Source organism: Arachis hypogaea, chromosome 11, assembly GCF_003086295.3.
Source record: "Arachis hypogaea cultivar Tifrunner chromosome 11, arahy.Tifrunner.gnm2.J5K5, whole genome shotgun sequence".
Classification (NCBI taxonomy): domain Eukaryota; kingdom Viridiplantae; phylum Streptophyta; class Magnoliopsida; order Fabales; family Fabaceae; genus Arachis; species Arachis hypogaea.
The window spans coordinates 129876663-129896578 of NC_092046.1; the positions used below are offsets into that span (position 1 = coordinate 129876663).

Genomic DNA, 19916 nt, shown 5'->3' on the forward strand with positions numbered 1-19916 from the left:
CCTTAGTACTGTCGGATGCAGCTTGCATTCCAGTCAGACTCTGAGAAATCATATTGACTTGCTGAGTCAATATTTTATTCTGAGCCAATATGGCATTCAGAATATCAATCTCAAGAACTCCTTTCTTCTAGGTTGTCCCATTACTCACAGGATTCCTTTCAGAAGTGTATATGAACTGGTTATTTACAACCATTTCAATGAGTTCCTGGGCTTCTTCAGGCGTCTTCTTCAGATGAAGAGATCCACCAGTAGAGTTGTCCAATGACATCTTGGACAATTCAGACAGACCATCATAGAATATACATATGATGCTCCATTCTGAAAGCATGCCAGAAGGACACCTTCTGATCAATTGCTTGTATCTTTTCCAAGCTTCATAGAGGGATTCACCTTCCTTCTGTCTGAAGGTTTGGACTTCCACTCTAAGTTTACTCAACTTTTGAGGTGGAAAGAACTTGGCCAAGAAAGCATTGACCAACTTTTCCCAAGAGTTCAGGTTTTCTTTAGGTTGTGAGTCCAACCATGTCCTAGCTCTGTCTCTTACAGCAAAAGGGAAAAGCATAAGTCTGAAGACCTCAGGATTAACCCCATGGGTCTTAACAGTGTCACATATTTGCAAGAATTCAGCTAAAAACTGATGAGGATCTTCCAAAGGAAGTCCATAAAACTTGCAATTCTGCTGCATTAGATAAACTAATTGAGGTTTAAGCTCAAAGTTGTTTGCTCCAATTGCAGAAATTGAGATGCTCCTTCCACAGAAGTCAGAAGAGGGTGCAATAAAGTCACCAAGCATCTTCCTTGTATCTCCACTGTAACACCCTAACTACCAAAGTTCACACTTCCGGCTGCGCGACTCTGATAGCTCGGACATTACGACGACTTTTATACTATTTAATACTAAAATATGAGCCTGTTTAAAACTTTAAACCGTAATACTGCTCCCAAAAATACCTTTGTTCGATAACGTACATCCATAAATACCATTCAACTTACAACAACTCATAAAGAGTACATCCATATATATACATACATATATATATAAGTAATATTACAAACATAATCTAATACAACTCCTATCCCTCTTACAGATTATATCAAGATAAAGGCGAGGGTACAAAAGACCATAACTAAAACAATACAGAGCATCACAACAATTAAATAAGCTCTTCGTAACTTCTGCGCCCATATCCTGAAAGGGGAAAAATATAGGGGGGGGTGAGAACATCATCCTCAAAAGGGTTCTCAGTAGAGGGTTTTTGGGAATTACTGTAATAGGATACGTGAAGAAAAATCGTACTAGTGATTAATAACCGTCTTATGCCTTCTTTTCAAAAATAATGGTTTACAGTAAAAGTAAAGTCTAAAAATCTTTTCTGAAGGAAGAACCGTTCAATTCTCAAAAACTCAAAAGCCTTTCAAAACAGTTTATCTATGCTGAACCAAAACAGCCTTTCATATTTTATTCCAAACCAGAAACACAAAACCGAAATCAACCATTGGTCCATCTCAATTCAACCACGACCCTAGGCCCAAACAATCCAACCATCAACCAATCACCACAGTCCAACAGAGTCCCAGTAGCAAACACAAATAGGAAGATGCAAGCACAAACAAACAGTTATTGCAAGTAGAACAATTACCAATTATTCACATAGGCAAACCAAGTATAATATGCACACCTAAACAATGTCACATAGATGCATATGATGCATGCCTGTCCCTAGTGGCTGATGATATCATCTGTCGGTTATAGAGCCAACCCGACAAGTCCTGGTAGCTAACCATTGGACTGTCCCTCTGTCGCGCATCCCCAACTCGAGTTATACTCAATATAAACTTGATCATAATCATGATCCATATCCATTACCTTCACTGGTGAATATTTACGGGGGCGAGCTCATCCGGGTCTTTCACAGTGCCTGGCCACACTTACGACATAGGGTCACAAGAGCTTCGAGTCTCAACCTGGAGCACGTGGTGGCTAGCCACTGCTTCCACCCAGGGAAACCCTCATCTCCGATGGTGGAAATGCAACATTCACATTTATCAATGATTCAGCATAAACATGCATTCAATCTCATTCATGGATCAACATACATCTCAGCCATCCGGCTCACGGTTCAGTCCAGAACCAGCCAATATTCATATCTTACACAGCCATTCCGGCTCACGGTTCAATCCAGAACCAATTAATATGTATAATCATACACAGCCTTTCCGGCTCTCAACAAAACAGCACTTCCACATTCAAAATCATCAAATTCATGAAATCGGCATTTAAGCCATAAATCATTTTCTCAATTCATTTCACTTTGAAATCAAGTTTCAACTCTTTTTAGCCTTGGCTTTAAAGATCTCATTTCTCAAATCATCTCAGGCTCATAAGCCACTTTTACTCAAGGTAAATTCCCTTTTTAAAACCATGCCACTCTCGGCATCCTCTTTTCAAAACCTCCATAACCATGGAAGGTTAAAGATTCATTTTGAAACATTCAAAATCATCCATCCAACAATGGGATTTTATAACAAAGTTTCTCGGCAGAGTCCCAAGTCTTTAGGGGAGAATAACATAACTCACTTCACCAAATTCATTTAAAATCATTAAAACGTTGGCTTTCCGATTTGAGTAGGAAAATAGGATCTAAGCCAAACCGAGTCATGTAATCATTTACTTCTTTCAAAGCCGTTTCCTTTACTTAGGCAAAAACCAACTTCAACCCCCATGATAAATTCTAGAACGTTTCAACTGTTCAAAATTATTTTAGTCTTGCAAGAATTCAGAATTCAAAGAGTACTTAAAACCTTTCTCAAAACATTTCAAAATGAAATTTGTCAATAGACATTCAGGTCCTTTCAAAATCATTGAAACTCCTCTAATTGAAACCCTCAAGTCAAATTCAAAGGCATTGCCCTTGTCACATTTAAAACAGCTTTAAAACATAAGTTTCATTCTAAATAACTTTCTCCTAAAATAGATACAATGCCTTTCTTAAGAAGCAAGACTAAATCACAATTTCTCCTTTAATAATTCGTTTCAAAAGCATGAACCATCCTTTTATTGATAATTCAAATAAAATAGTAGAAGTCTTTAACTCATCATTTTTCCAGACAACATTCAATAAAGACTCGGATTTTATAGAAATTTCGGCAGCATCTCCCCTAAAACTTGGACTTTTGCCACCCGGTTCGGGTCCCAACTAAACCGTTTCTCATTCCTTTTCAACAGCTCAAAACCAGAAATCAATTCAAAGCAAGCTAAATCCAACAGTCGCCTCAGTGGCATATCTCAAGAAAACCATTTCAAAATCAACTCAATATCAACCGATTTGACTCATTTCCAAAGCTTTAAAAAAAATCGGTTCAACAATAAATCGTTTATCAAAACCAAATCAATTAAAGCAACCCAAGCTGAATTTCAAGAGTATTCTATCTTTCACATCATCAAAATAATTGACTCAATTCAAACCAATCCTCAATGGATTAAATTCATATTTCAAATCTTTAAAGAATCAACTTCAGACATTACATTTCACAAAGCGGCACAACAATTCAGCCAAACCAACATCCATAGTCATTCGAGTCAATCAAATAATACATAAGGCAGATACAATCACCAAATACACAATATCTTGCACCAGTATCCATATGTAATAATTCCAATACACAAAACATAGTTTTTGGAAAGCGCCCCTACCTCAAAACGCAAATTCCATAACCCAAACGCCTCATAAGTTCTTTTCGCCTCAACTCGAAATCAAAGGCAGCTTCAAAGCACAGCCCCACACATTTTCGCAGCAGCATAAACAGCTCTAATTTACAACAAGCAACCTCAGTTACTAAACTCTAGGAACATTAATAACGTATAGGCTTTAATACACGTACGAGACACTAACGTAGGGCTTTCGAAACATAATCTCTTACCGAAATTTCAACACGAAGCAGCTGCAATCTCGAACCAGCCCGGCAGCAGCTCCGGCGGCGGCCAGAAGCTCCGGTGGATCAACTATAAAAACTGCGCAACATTAAAACCTTCTCGAAATCCAAAAATGCAGAAACCTCAAATAAAACCCTTACCGGAAGAGTTCTCCGGCGACTCGGCACGGCGGCGCGGTTGACTTCTCCTTCGGGAGTGGCTGTAACGAAAACAGCATCTCCTCCTTCCGTTCACAATCCCAGCGGCAGCCACAGCGGTGGTTCTGGGCAGTCCTAGCAGCAGTGGGCTCCGGCAACTTGCAGAACCCCGAGGCAGAGGCAGACAGCAACTCCGGTGGTCTTCTCTGACGACGACACCAACCACGACGGGGACGGCGGCAGTGAGACCCCAGCAGCGCCGGCGCGGCTCACCCACTTCGTCCCGTCGATCTCCCTGTCTCTCAAGCTTCTCTCTGATCGGACCTTGCCAGCGGCGGCCAGAGACGCGGTGAACACCGTGACTGCCACGGTAGCAGCGGCGTCACAGCAATGGACTCCTCTTTCCGGCGATGAGGACGCAGCTGGCTTCGCGACTCCCACTCCCTCTTTGCGCCTCCCTCTGCTCGATCTCTCTCCTCCTCGAGTGTGGGTGGCGACGGCAGGACGCGTTGGTGGTGGTTCCAGGCCGGCATGGACTGCAGAGGCGGCGCAACGCGGTGAGCTACCCTCTGTCACTCGCGCGGTTCTGGCGGCGATGCGGCGGCAATGGTGGAGCCCAGCGCGCAGCGCAACGAGCTTCCTCCTCCTCTCCTCATCCGCAACTCAGCCCCTCTCTCCCTGTTCTGTTTCCATTAGAGGGGTTGTGTGTTTGCTGCTGTTTTGGGGAAGGAGGGACGAAAGGGGTAAGGGTCTGCTGCTGCGGCTGTGTGTGTGAAGGGAAGCGGGTCGGGTACGGGTCACTGGGTTAGGGTTTCATTTTCTTGAAAATAAGGGTTATGGATAATTTTGTAATTTCAAATAAAAATAGGAGTAATATAGTAAATAGGAACAAAATTTAATCCAACAAAATTAATGTATGAAAATACTATTTGCTCATCAATTTTACAAAATCGTTTTCAATAAAATGTCCCAACCAAATAATTAGAAGTAATATACTTAAGTTCTTCATATTTCAAAATATCAGTACTAATATTTAAAATATTTCTTATCTAGTCCAAATTATATAAAATTCTTATTATTTCACAACTGTCAACTTTATAATTTGAATACAAAAAAATAATCCAATAATTGTAAAATTGGATAATAATCATAACTTATCTCAAATTCAATAAATCAAAACTTGCCTTAATTATCCTTAATAAAATGATTTCCGAAATTAAGGCTATAAATAACTATATGATTTGAGACTTGATCATAATAAGACTTTTCAAAGGTTCTGGGTCTTACATTCTACCCACCTTATAAAAATTTTCGCCCTCAAAAATTGATACAAAACGAAAGAAATTTCATAACAGTTCACCCTTGAACACATTTAAGGAAGAAGCAAAAATATCTCAAAATATAAACATATATACGATTTTCAAATACTTTGATTGTCATAAGCATACAGATGTAAAGGTAGGAGTGTGATTGCAAAGCAAACGTTACAAGGTAGGCTCAATGCAAAAGATAACATGGGTCAATCATGTGATAGAAGGGCAAGGCATCAAAGGCTATCAAACAGGATGGAGTTAAAACGACGTGCTCAACCTCCGCACACTAATCTCATATCAACCTCAAAGTTTCAACTTTCCAACTCCATCAAGCACTTTACAAACCCCAAATTTGATCACAAGCCTGACAACCACAAACCCGGTCGCAAGGAACAAAACGCCCACAACTCATACGTTGCACACCTACCGCTTCAACTTCCGTATACACATCACGTCTTAAAGAACTAACGTATCACGTTACTACGTCTACAAGTCGCACGTGATATTAAAACAATTCTCGAGTCTACTCAGAAGAATACAAGATCTTAGAAGGAGAGACAAATGTCAAGGACAATACTCATAGATTTTAAGGGAATGTATCCAATTTCCAGATAAACAAAGACGCTCAAGCAATGAAGTTTGCTAGAAATAAATCAATTGACAACTTCAAAGATAACCCTTGGATCAAGGAAGTTCAACAAGATCAATAAGAAGAAAATCAGCGCATTAGTTTGAAACAAACTCAAGCTGAGTCGAGGAAGTATGAGGTTTACAGAAAAGAATATCTTAGACCCAAGACAAAGCTCACAGAACTCAAAAGCATAATTAAAATACTTCCGAATATTCTGTTCGTTAAAAGAGCCGAAAACTTGCGCAGAAATCACTTTGCGGTCTAAAAGAAAAGTTAAGCAACAACCATTTCTCAAGAGAGTAGCCAAAAGCATAAATGTGGCTTTACTTCAATACAATTTCATGTTGAAGTAAACCATGTAGCGTTTTAAAAACAAAATGCACACAAGTTTCACTAAGAACTAAAATATTTCCTCAAATATTTTAGAAAGATAATTAGGTGCACAACTTAACCAAAAGTAATTCATAAAAATGCGAAAGTAATCAAATGCTTGTTCAAAAATTTCCATAGTCCATATTCAAACAAGCATGTATAACATTCATATTAAGGACGCAAGAGGAAGTTAAACTCCTTTTTTGAAAAAAAATTCCGAAGTAAAAATTTGCTTACAATTTGGTAAGGGAAATAAGTGGTGCGTTACAAACGAACCGGTTTCCACTAAACAAGGAAGCTCCAAAACCTCATTTAAAATAGCGCATGCCAACTTTAAATTAACTTCGTCAAAATTGAACAATGGTTTCAATCTCAATCAAGCAACCGAAAATAAATTTCGTTTAATATTTCTTCAAAGAGAATTCAAAACTTCTTTAAAAGATTCAAAGCAAGACTCCAAAAGTGTTCTTAAAATCACCATCTCAGAAGAACATTCAAGGAGTTTAAGATGTACTAAAAAGGAGTCAAGCCATACAAGAAAGGATCTTAAACCAAAGTAGTCCAAACAAGATTCACTAGGCATGACTCATCAAACAAGCTTTCAATTGATCCAAAAGAATACAAAAGTCATAGGAAAAGACAACTCAGTCATTAGTAATTTCTCAAGGATAAATATTTAACTAAAAACTCTTGTAGAGAAAATGAGAGAATAAACAATGCACTAATTTGAAACGAATCAAACTGACTCACATACGGATGAGATTCACAAGAGAGGACAAACCAAGATTAATGGTAATTTCACAAGATGTAAAAGATTAGTTAAAAACAGAATCGCGTATGACATTCATAGAGGTGAAAAGCTTAAGAAGGAATGAGTCCGCTTATAAGAAGAAAGCTATGAGTCCAACATTTTCAAAAGAACAACAATGGCATAAACCATGTAGTATGCTAAATCAAACTCAAATCAAAATGAATTAAGTAAAGTTTATCAAACGAAACTCAACCGGGATAAAAGCGAGAAATCCCCTTTCTCTCCAGAATTTTGAAAAATACTCAAAATACATAATTAATTGAAAATGCACATTGGAACTATAGTAAAATTACTAGAAAGTCAATTTACTTTTAAAGTAAGTGCAATTCTGTAAACCAGTAAAAGTACAGGCGAGGTACTAGAAAGAAATAGTTGTTAAACTGTATAAGTAATCTCAAAGTTTCATATATAGAAAAGTATATATCTAATCAACCGCAATTTATAAAATCTCAAAATTGGCTGAGATTACTGTCAAGTAAGAGAAAAACTGAATCAACAATTTCTCAAAGAATGGACTCAGAACCCGGAGTTAAAAGACACAGCGCGTTAAGGCAAGTTCAAAACTATATCAAAGAATACCTGAATCAAGAGGAACTCAAACAGGGGAAGATAGATGCAACAAGGATTCCAAACAAGCATATGCAATTAAGATCAAACAAGAATTCATTTGAATAGAGGAATAAAGTTGAAAAATCAAACTACTTTTCAAAAGGATTAACAACCAAGAACTTCAAGTTAGGATACAAAAGAACAGGTTGACTCGAACAGAATTCAAGACACACAACTGAATAGCCTCGAGAAATAGTTTCTAGCGTTCCCAAAACCCGCGATTCGCTTTACTCAAAACTTGTATATCATCTATGATAACCCATTAGTGCTCTCATATACATAATTCACTAGTATTAAGCGGGCCAAACTTAATATCAGGAATTATGCAATGCAAGACTAACAGCGTTAATCAATAGACCGTCATGTGCATAAAGCTCTAATTCTCGTCATTCGACCAGACCTAATACATGACAAATGCTCAGAGTATGCAATTGAAGTATAGTCGGTCCATTCCTCAGGCTCTACAGGAAGGACTGCTCTGATACCATAATGTAACACCCTAACTACCAAAGTTCACACTTCCGGCTGTGCGACTCTGATAGCTCGGACATTACGATGACTTTTATACTATTTAATACTAAAATATGAGCCTGTTTAAAACTTTAAACCGTAATACCGCTCCCAAAAATACCTTCGTTCGATAATGTACATCCATAAATACCATTCAACTTAAAACAAATCATAAAGAGTATATCCATATATATACATAGATATATATATAATATTACAAATATAATCCAATACAATTCCTATCCCTCTTACAGATTATATCAAGATAAAGGCGAGGGTACAATAGACCATAACTAAAACAATACAGAGCATCACAACAACAATTAAATAAGCTCTTCGTAACTTCTGCGCCCATATCCTGAAAGGGGAAAAATATAGGGGGGGTGAGAACATCATCCTCGAAAGGGTTCTCAGAAGAGGGTTTTTGGGAATTACTGTAATAGGATACATGAAGATAAATCGTACTAGTGATTAATAACCGTCTTATGCCTCCTTTTCAAAAACAACGGTTTACAGTAAAAGTAAAGTCTAAAAATCTTTTCTGAAGGAAGAACCGTTCAATTCTCAAAAACTCAAAAGCCTTTCAAAACAGTTTATCTATGCTGAACCAAAACAGCCTTTCATATTTTATTCCAAACCAGAAACACAAAACCAAAATCAACCATCGGTCCATCTCAATTCAACCACGGCCCTAGGCCCAAACAATCCAACCATCAACCAATCACCACAGTCCAACAGAGTCCCAGTAGCAAACACATAGGAAGATGCAAGCACAAACAAACAGTTATTGCAAGTAGAACAATTACCAATTATTCACATAGGCAAACCAAGTATAATATGCACACCCAAACAATGTCACATAGATGCATATGATGCATGCCTGTCCCTAGTGGCTGATGATATCATCTGTCGGTTATAGAGCCAACCCGACAAGTCCTGCTAGCTAACCATTGGACTGTCCCTCTGTCGCACATCCCCAACTCGAGTTATACTCAATATAAACTTGATCATAATCATGATCCATATCCATCACCTTCACTGGTGAATATTTACGGGGGTGAGCTCATCCGGGCCTTTCACAGTGCCCGGCCACACTTACGACATAGGGTCACAAGAGCTTCGAGTCTCAACCTGGAGCACGTGGTGGCTAGCCACTGCTTCCTCCCAGGGAAACCCTCATCTCCGATGGTGGAAGTGTAACATTCACATTTATCAATGATTCAGCATAAACATGCATTCAATCTCATCCATGGATCAACATCCATCTCATCCATCCGGCTCACGGTTCAGTCCAGAACCAGCCAATATTCATATCTTACACAGCCATTCTGGCTCACGGTTCAATCCAGAACCAATCAATATGTATAATCATACACAGCCTTTCCGGCTCTCAACAAAACAGCACTTTCACATTAAAAATCATCAAATTCATGAAATCGGCATTTAAGCCATAAATCATTTTCTCAATTCATTTCACTTTGAAATCAAGTTTCAACTCTTTTCAGCCTTGGCTTTAAAGATATCATTTCTCAAATCATCTCAGGCTCATAAGCCACTTTTACTCAAGGTAAATTCCCCTTTTAAAACCATGCCACTCTCGGCATCCTCTTTTCAAAACCTCCATAACCTTGGAAGGTTAAAGATTCATTTTGAAACTTTCAAAATCATCCATCCAACAATGGGATTTTATAACAAAGTTTCTTGGCAGAGTCCCAAGTCTTTAGGGGAGAATAACATAACTCACTTCACCAAATTCATTTAAAATCATTAAAACATTGGCTTTCCGATTTGAGTAGGAAAATAGGATCTAAGCCAAACCGAGTCATGTAATCATTTACTTCTTTCAAAGCCGTTTCCTTTACTTAGGCAAAAACCAACTTCAACCCCATGATAAATTCTAGAACGTTTCAACTGTTCAAAATTATTTTAGTCTTGCAAGAATTTAGAATTCAAAGAGTACTTAAAACCTTTCTCAAAACATTTCAAAATGAAACTTGTCAATAGACATTCAGGTCCTTTCAAAATCATTGAAACTCCTCTAATTGAAACCCTCAAGTCAAATTCAAAGGCATTGCCCTTGTCACATTTAAAACAGCTTTAAAACATAAGTTTCATTCTAAATAACTTTCTCCTGAAAGAGATACAATGCCTTTCTTAAGAAGCAAGACTAAATCACAATTTCCCCTTTAATAATTCGTTTCAAAAGCATGAACCATCCTTTTCTTGATAATTCAAATAAAATAGTAGAAGTCTTTAACTCATCATTTTTCCAGACAACATTCAATAAAGACTCGGATTTTATAGAAATTTCGGCAGCATCTCCCCTAAAACTTGGACTTTTGCCACCCGGTTCGGGTCCCAACTAAACCGTTTCTCATTCCTTTTCAACAGCTCAAAACTAGAAATCAATTCAAAGCAAGCTAAATCCAACAGTCGCCTCAGTGGCATATCTCAAGAAAACCATTTCAAAATCAACTCAATATCAACCGATTTGACTCATTTCCAAAGCTTTAAAAAAATCAGTTCAACAATAAATCGTTTATCAAAACCAAATCAATTAAAGCAACCCAGGCTGAATTTCAAGAGTATTCTATATTTCACATCATCAAAATAATTGACTCAATTCAAACCAATCCTCAACGGATTAAATTCATATTTCAAATCTTTAAAGAATCAACTTCAAACATTACATTTCACAAAGCCACACAACAATTCAGCCAAACCAACATCCATAGTCATTCGAGTCAATCAAATAATACATAAGGCAGATACAATCATCAAATACACAATATCTCGCACCAGTATCCATATGTAATAATTCCAATACACAAAACATAGTTTTTGGAAAGCGCCCCTACCTCAAAACGCAAATTCCATAACCCAAACACCTCATAAGTTCTTTTCGCCTCAACTCGAAATAAAAGGCAACTTCAAAGCACAGCCCCACACATTTTCGCAGCAGCATAAACAGCTCTAATTTACAACAAGAAACCTCAGTTACTAAACTCTAGGAACATTAATAACGTATAGGCTTTAATACACGTACAAGACACTAACGTAGGGCTTTCGAAACATAATCTCTTACCGGAATTTCAACACGAAGCAGCTGCGATCTCGAACCAGCCCGGCAGCAGCTCCGGCGGCGGCCAGAAGCTCCGGTGGATCAACTATAAAAACTGCGCAACATTAAAACCTTCTTGAGATCCAAAAAGGCAGAAACCTCAAATAAAACCCTTACCGGAAGAGTTCTCCGGCGACTCGGCACGGCGGCGCGGTTGACTTCTCCTCCGGGAGTGGCTGTAACGAAAATAGCGTCTCCTCCTTCCGTTCACAATCCCAGCGGTAGCCACAGCGGTGGTTCTGGGCAGTCCTGGCAGCAGTGGGCTCCGGCAACTTGTAGAACCCCGAGGCAGAGGCAGATAGCAACTCCGGTGGTCTTCTCCGACGACGACACCAGCCACCACGGGGACGGCGGCAGTGAGACCCCAACAGCGCCGGCGTGGCTCACCCACTCCGTCCCGTCGATCTCCCTGTCTCTCAAGCTTCTCTCTGATCGGACCTTGCCAGCGGCGGCCAGAGACGCGGTGAACACCGTGACTGCCACGGTAGCAGCGGCGTCGCAGCAACGGACTCCTCTTTTCAGCGATGGGGACGCAGCTGGCTTCGCGACTCCCACTCCCTTTTTGCGCCTCCCTCTGCTCGATCTCTCTCCTCCTCGAGTTTGGGTGGCGACGGCAGGACGCGTTGGTGGTGGTTTCAGGCCGGCATGGACTGCAAAGGCGGCGCAACGCGGTGAGCTGCCCTCTGTCACTCGCGCGGTTCTGGCGGCGATGCGGCGGCAATGGTGGAGCCCAGCGCGCGGCGCAACGAGCTTCCCTCCTCCTCTCCTCATCCGCAACTCAGCCCCTCTCTCCCTGTTCTATTTCCATTGGAGGGGTTTGTGTGTTTGCTGCTGTTTTGGGGAAGGAGGGACGAAAGGGGTAAGGGTCTGCTGCTGCGGCTGTGTGTGTGAAGGGAACCGGGTCGGGTATGGGTCACTGGGTTAGGGTTTCATTTTCTTGAAAATAAGGGTTAGGGATAATTTTGTAATTTCAAATAAAAGTAGGGGTAATATAGTAAATAGGAACAAAATTTAATCCAACAAAATTAATGTATGAAAATACTATCTGCTCATCAATTTTACAAAATCGTTTTCAATAAAATGTCCCAACCAAATAATTAGAAGAAATATACTTAATTTCTTCATATTTCAAAATAGCAGTACTAATATTTAAAATATTTTTTATCTAGTCCAAATCATATAAAATTCTTATTATTTCACAACTGTCAACTTTATAATTTGAATACAGGAAAATAATCCAATAATTGTAAAATTGGATAATAATCATAACTTATCTCAAATTCAATAAATCAAAACTTGCCTTAATTATCCTTAATAAAATGATTTCCGAAATTAAGGCTATAAATAACTATATGATTTGAGACTTGATCATAATAAGACTTTTCAAAGGTTCTGGGTCTTACATCCACCATTGTTGTTATTTTTGGCTGCCATAACTTCTTCTTTTTCGAAAGTTTATGTTAGGTCCTCTCCAGAGTGTTGTGCTTTAGCTTCTCTTAGCTTCCTCTTTCGAGTCCTTTCAGGTTCAGGATCAGCTTCAACAAGTATGTTCTTATCCTTGTTCCTGCTCATATGAAAAAGAAGAGAACAGAGAAAGAAGAGAAATCCTCTATGTCACAGTATAGAGATTCCTTTATGTGTGTAGAAGAAGAGAAGAATAGAAGAATGATGTAGAGAGAAGAGATGAAGAATTCGAACACAGAGAGGGAGAGAGGGTTCGAATTATAAGAAGAGAAGTGTTAGTAAATAAATAAAATAAATAGAAAGAGATGAGAGAGAGTTTTCGAAAATAATTAAAAATAAAGGAAAAATATTTTTGTTTTTATTTTAATTATTAGTTAGAATTTGAAATTATTAAAAGGAATAAAATAAAATTAAAATTTAAAACAATTAGTTAATTAAAAAGGAATTTTGAAAAAGTGGTGAGGAGTTTTCGAAAATTAGAGAGAGAAAAGTAGTTAGGCAGTTTTGAAAAAGATAAGAATTAGTAAAACAAGCAAAAAGTCAAGTAGTTAATTGAAAAAAAAGATTTGAAAATCAATTTTAAAAAGATAAGAAATTAGAAAAGATTTTGAAAATTAAGTTTTGAAAAAGATATGATTGAAATTTATTTTGAAAAAAATTTGAAAAAGAAATTTAAAAAGATTTGATTTTTGAAATTAAAGTTGATTACTTTACTAACAAGAAACTAAAAGATATGATTTTAGAATTAAAGATTAAACCTTTCTTAATAGGCAAGTAACAACTTGAAATTTTTTTGAATTAAAACATTAAATATTAGCAATTAATTTCAAAAATATGAAATAAAAATAAGAAAAAGATTTTGAAAATCAATTTAAAATTTTCGAAAATATTGAGAGGAAAAATGAAAAAGATTTGATTTTGAAAAAGTTTTGAAACGATAGGATTTTTAAATTGAAAATTTGATTTGACTCATAAGAAACAACTAAATTTTAAAAATTTTTGACTAAGTCAATCCAAAATTTCAAAATTTATGAGAAGAATAAGGGAAAGATATGTTTTTTTTTATTTTTGAATTTTTAATGAGGAGAGAGAAAAATAACTAAATAACTCAAGACATAAAAATTATGAATCAAAACAAGAAAAATATGCAAGAACACCTTGAATGTCAAGATGAACACCAAGAATACTTTGAATGTCAAGATGAACACCAAGAACTTATTTTTGAAAATTTTTAAAAAAAGAAAGACATGCAAGACACCAAACTTAGAAATTTTTAATGTTGAGACACTAACAAATTGAAAATGCATATGAAAAATAACAACAAACACAAAACAAGAAAATCACAAGATTAAACAAAGACAATCATTAAGAACAACTTGAAGATCATGAAGAACACCATGCATGAGTTTTCGAAAATTTTAAGAAAAATAATAAAAAAAAATACAATTGACACCAAACTTAAAATTTGACACTAGACTCAAACAAGAAACACAAAATATTTTTGGTTTTTATGATTTTATTAAAATTTTTTTGGTATTTTTCGAAAATTAATTAGGAAAAAGAAAATAAAGAAATTCAAAATTTTTAATAAGAATTCCAGGAATCATGCAATGTTAGTCTAAAGCTTCGGTCCAAAAATTTAGACATGGCTCAATAGCCAGCCAAGCTTTATGTGAAAGCTTCGGTCCAAAAGATTAGACATGGCCAATGGCCAGCCAAGCTTTAGCATAAAACATACAAGCATGTCAATGAGAAGTAGAAGCCTCAGTCCAAAAGATTAGACATGGCTAAACAGTCAGCCAGGCTTCAACATATCTTATGAAACTCTAGAATTCGTTCTTAAAAATTCTGAAGAACATTTTTTTGAAAACATTTTATAATTTTTTTTATTTTTCGAAAATAAGAAATAAAAAGCTTAAAAATAAAAAAAATTACCCAATCTAAGCAACAAGATGAACCGTCAGTTGTCCAAACTCAAACAATCCCCGGCAACGACGCCAAAAACTTGGTGCACGAATTTGTGATCTCAACACTTCTTCACAACTCCGCACAACTAACCAGCAAGTGCACTGGGTCGTCCAAGTAATAAACCTTATGTGAGTAAGGTCGATCCCACGGAGATTGTCGGCTTGAAGCAAGCTATGGTCATCTTGTAAATCTCAGTCAGGCGGATTAAATTGGTTATGAGGTTTTGATAATTAAAATATAAATAAAACATAAAATAAAATAAAGTTACTTATGTAATTCATTGGTGGGAATTTTAGATAAGCGTATGGAAATGCTTTGTTGCTTCTGAACCTCTGCTTTCCTATTGCCTTCTTCCAACCATGCGTTACCTCCTTCCATGGCAAGCTGTAAGATCCTCTCCGATGAAAACAAATCCATGTACGATCTCTGTACGGCTAATCAACTGTCGGATTTCTCGTCTCAGATGAAAAATACCATGTACAGCTATCGCACGGCTAATCATCTGTCGGTTCCCGCTAGCATTGGAATAGGACCATTGTCCTTTTGCACACTGTCACTGCACCCAACATTCGCAAGTTTAAAGCTCGTCACAGTCATCCCTGCCCAGATCCTACTCGGAATACCACAGACAAAGTTTAGACTTTCCGGATCTCAGGAATGCTGCCAATGGTTCTAGCTTATACCACGAAGGTTCAAATCTCAGATTCAGATGCTCTGTTGTTAGGAGAGACGATGTAAACCATTTATTAGAGACCCAAGAGAATATACTCCGGCTGTCGTCCAATGACTACGTTGAACATCATGTAGACCGCTTGTGGTTGTCAGGCACGTAGATCTTGGCTAAGCGAGTAATGAAGATAGTGGGTGATTGTCACGGTTCACCCCTTCATTCTGACTTAACTGAATTAAGTACGAGAGTATATCTTGGAGAAGAAGTAGGCATGAATTGAAAGAAAAATAATAGTACTTTCATTAATTCATGAAGAACAGCAGAGCTCCACACCTTAATCTATGGGGTGTAGAAACTCCACCGTAGAAAAAACACAAGTGAAAAGAGGGTTAGGCATGGCCGAATGGCCAGCCTCCCATGGAGGTCTCAAAGTGTAAAAGTTACAGCTGATCCAAAAGATGGTCAAAAGAAGACATAAAATAAATCACTAAAAGTAGTTTTTATACTAAACTAGTAACCTAGGGTTACAGAAAATGAGTAACTAAGTGCAGATAATGCAGAAATCTACTTCCGGGGCCCATTTGGTGTGTGTTTGGGCTGAGAATTGAAGCTTTTTTGTGCTTAGGCTGTTTCTGGAGTTAAACACCAGCTTTGGTGCCAGTTTAGGCGTTTAACTCCAATTCTGGTGCCAGTTTGGGCATTTTATGCCAGAAATTTTAGGCTGACATTGAATGCCAGTTTGGGCCATCAAATATCGAGAAAAGTATCAACTATTATATATTGCTGGAAAGCTCAAATTGTCTACTTTTTAACGCAAGTAAGATCACGTCAATTGGGCTTCTGTAGCTCCAAAAAATTCACTTCGAGTGCAGGGAGGTCAGAATCCAACAGCATCTATAGTCCTTTTTCAGCCTCTGAATCGGATTTTTGCTCAGGTCCCTCAATTTTAGCCAGAAAATACCTGAAATCACAGAAAAATACACAAACTCATAGTAAAGTCCAAAAATGTGATTTTTGAATAAAAACTAATAAAAATATGATAAAAACTAACTAAAACATACTAAAAACTATGTAAAAACAATGCCAAAAAGGGTATAAATTATCCGCTCATCAGTATGCTTACAAGCTTCACCTTCTGCATCCACCACAACCGTGTCCTAAGAACTAATATGTCTCTTGCTATATCTAAAGATTGTACGTGACACAAACAAATCTCAAGTTTACTCAGGACACAAGATTTTAAAAAAAAATGAAGGACAAGTGACAAGAACAGTACTCGTAAAGACTTAAAAGAATGAATGAAATTACAAACAAATAGGATGCACAAGAATCAAGATTGCAGGAAAGGATTCAGTTGGTAACTTCAATGATAACTCTTGAATCAAAGAAATTCGATAGAATCAATGCGAAGAAAAATAGTGCATTAATTTGAAACAAATTCAAGCTGAGTCGAAGAAGTATGAGGTTTATAGAAAAGAATATTTCAAACCTAGGACAAAGCTCATAGAACTCAAGAGCATGATTAAAAAGACTTCCGAATACATTGTTCATAAAAGAATCGAAAACTTGCAAAAAAATCACTTCGCAGTCTAAAAGAAAAGTTAAGCAACAAACATTCTCCAAGAGAATAACAAAAGCATAAACGTGGCTTTACTTTAATACAATTTCATATTAAAGTAGATTATGTAGAGTTTTAAAACAAAATGAACACAGCTTTGGCTAAGAGCTAAAATATTTTCTCAAATATTTTAGAAAGATAGTTAGGTGTACAACTTAACCAAAAGCAATTCATAAAACTCAAAGAAAATCAAATGCCTATTCAAAAATTCTCAAAGTTTACATTCAAACAAGCGTGTATAAAAATTATAGCAATGACGAAAGAGGAAATTAAACTCTATTTAGAAAAAAAAAACCCAAGGTAAAAATTTGCTTATAAGTTGGTAAAGGAAATAAGTAGTGCATTACAAACGGACAGGTTTCTACTAACTAAGGAAGTTTTGCAAAACTTCATTTAAAATAGCGCATGCCAATTTTAAAACAACTTTGTCAAAATTTGAAGAATGGTTTCAATTACAACCAAGCAACAGAAAAATTTGACTTACAATATCCTTAAAGAGGAATCAAAATGTCTTTAAAAAGTTCAAAATGAAACTCCGAGAGTATATTTGAAATCACCACCTCACAAGAACATTCAAGAAGATTAGGACGCACTAAAAGGGAATCAACTCATCAATAGCAATTCTCGAGAAAGAATCTTTGACTAAGAGCTCTGACAAAAACAATGAGAGGACAAACAATGCACGAAATTAAAACAAAGCAGGCTGACTCATATAGGGATGAGATTCACAAGAGGAGGGAAGCTGAGATTGATGGTAGTGCTCACAAGAGGTAGAAGAATTATTAAAAACAGGATCAAGTATGATATTCATAGAGATGAAAAACTTAAGAAGGAACGAGTCCGTTCATAAGGAAAAAGCTATGAGTCCAACATTTTCAAAAGAACAACAATGGCTTAGACAATGTAGTATGCTAAACCAAATTCGAATTAACAATAAATTAAGTGAAGTTTGTCAAATGAAAATCAACCAGAATAAAAGCCAAAAATATTTTCTTTCCAGAATTCTGAAAAATACCTAAATACATAATCAAATAAAGATATGCATTGGAACTATAGTAAAATTATTAGAAAGTCGAATTGTATTTAATGTAAGTGTAGTTCCGTAAACCAGTAAAAGTACAGGTGATGTATTAGAAATAAATAGTTGTTAAACTTTATAAGAAATTTTCAAAATTTTATATAGATAAGTGTATATCGAATCAACAGCAATTTTATAAAAATTTCATAATTGGTTGTAATTACTATCAAATAAGAGAAAAATAGAGTCACAATTTCTTTTAGAATGGACTCGGAATAAGGACTTAAAAGGTACAACGCATCAAGACAAGGTCAAAGCTATATCAAAGAATACATGAATCAAGAAGAGGAATTTAAACAGAGAAAGATAGATACAACAAGGATTTTAAATAAACATATGCAATTAGGATCAAACAAGAATGCATATGAGTAAAGGAATAGGGTTGAAAAACAAACTACTTTTCAAAAGAATTAGCAAACAAGAACTTCAAGTTAGGCTATGAAAGAACAAGTCGACTCGAACAGAATTCAAGACACATAACCGAATAACCTCAAGAAATAGCTTCTAACGTTCCCAAAACCCCACTAATTGCATTACCTATTACTCGTATATCGTCTATGACAACCCATTAGTGCTCCCATCTATATAATTCACTAGTAGTAAGTCGGCCAAACTTAATACCAAGAAGTATGCAATGCAAGACTAACAGCGTTAATTAATAGACCATCATGTGCATAAAGCTCTAATTCTTGTCATTCGACAAGACTATTGCATGACAGACACTCAGAATATGCAATTGAAGCATAGTCGGTCCATTTCTCAGGCTCTACAAGAAAGATTTCTCTGATACTATAATGTAACACCCTAACTATCAAAGCTTACGCTTCCGGCTGCGCGACTCTGATAGCTCTGATGTTACGACGATTTTGAAAGTATTTAATACTAAAATATGAGCCTGTTTAAAATTTAGACCAAATTTTTTTAAAAAAAAACATGCATTCATACTTACAATATAAGTTACAATACTCACAGGAAATACATATATATATATATATATACATATAACTTACAAGCATCTTATATCAAAATCCTATCCCTCTTACAAAACTTTCAAAGTTAAAGGTGAGGGAAATATAAATACTAAAACAATATAGAAATATCATCTAACAGAAAAGAAATAAGCTCTTCCGAACTTCATCATCCATAACCTGAAAAAGAAAAGACATGTAGGGGAGTGAGAACATCATTCTCGAAAGGGTTCTCACTATAGGGTTGCAAAATTACTATAATAGGATACGTGAAGGTAAAATCGTTACAGTGATTAATAACCGTCTTATGCATCTTTCCAAAACCAAATGTTTAATATCAAAATCAAAAATCCTCTCTGAAAGAGAAAGCTGTTAATTCCTCAATAAAATAAACCAAAAGCCTTTTTGAAAGTTTTCTTCACACATTATGAATGACCAAGCTGTTCCAAGCATAAGTTCATTAAATCTATGCTGAACCAGTTTAGTTTTTCATACTTTTCTAAACCAAAAACACAAAAACAAACACAACCTTCGACCCATCTCATAATCAACCACGGCCCTAGACCCAAACAAATCCAAACAGCAGCCAATCCACCATAATCCAATAGAGTTTCAGTCGCAAACACAAGTAGGAATCTCAAGCACAAACAAGCAGTTACACCAAGTAGAGCAATTAGCAATTAAACACAATTAATCACATAGGCAAACCAAG

The 19916-nt window shown here is 36.6% G+C and overlaps 1 non-coding gene across 1 annotated transcript; it reads left to right on the plus strand.

Moving 5' to 3' along the window:
- The first annotated feature begins 326 nt into the window (after positions 1 to 326).
- LOC112725473 (small nucleolar RNA R71) lies at positions 327 to 430 on the plus strand. Its single transcript, XR_003164579.1, has one exon. It is a non-coding gene; the product is annotated as a small nucleolar RNA R71 (small nucleolar RNA).
- Positions 431 to 19916: the final 19486 nt, after the last annotated feature.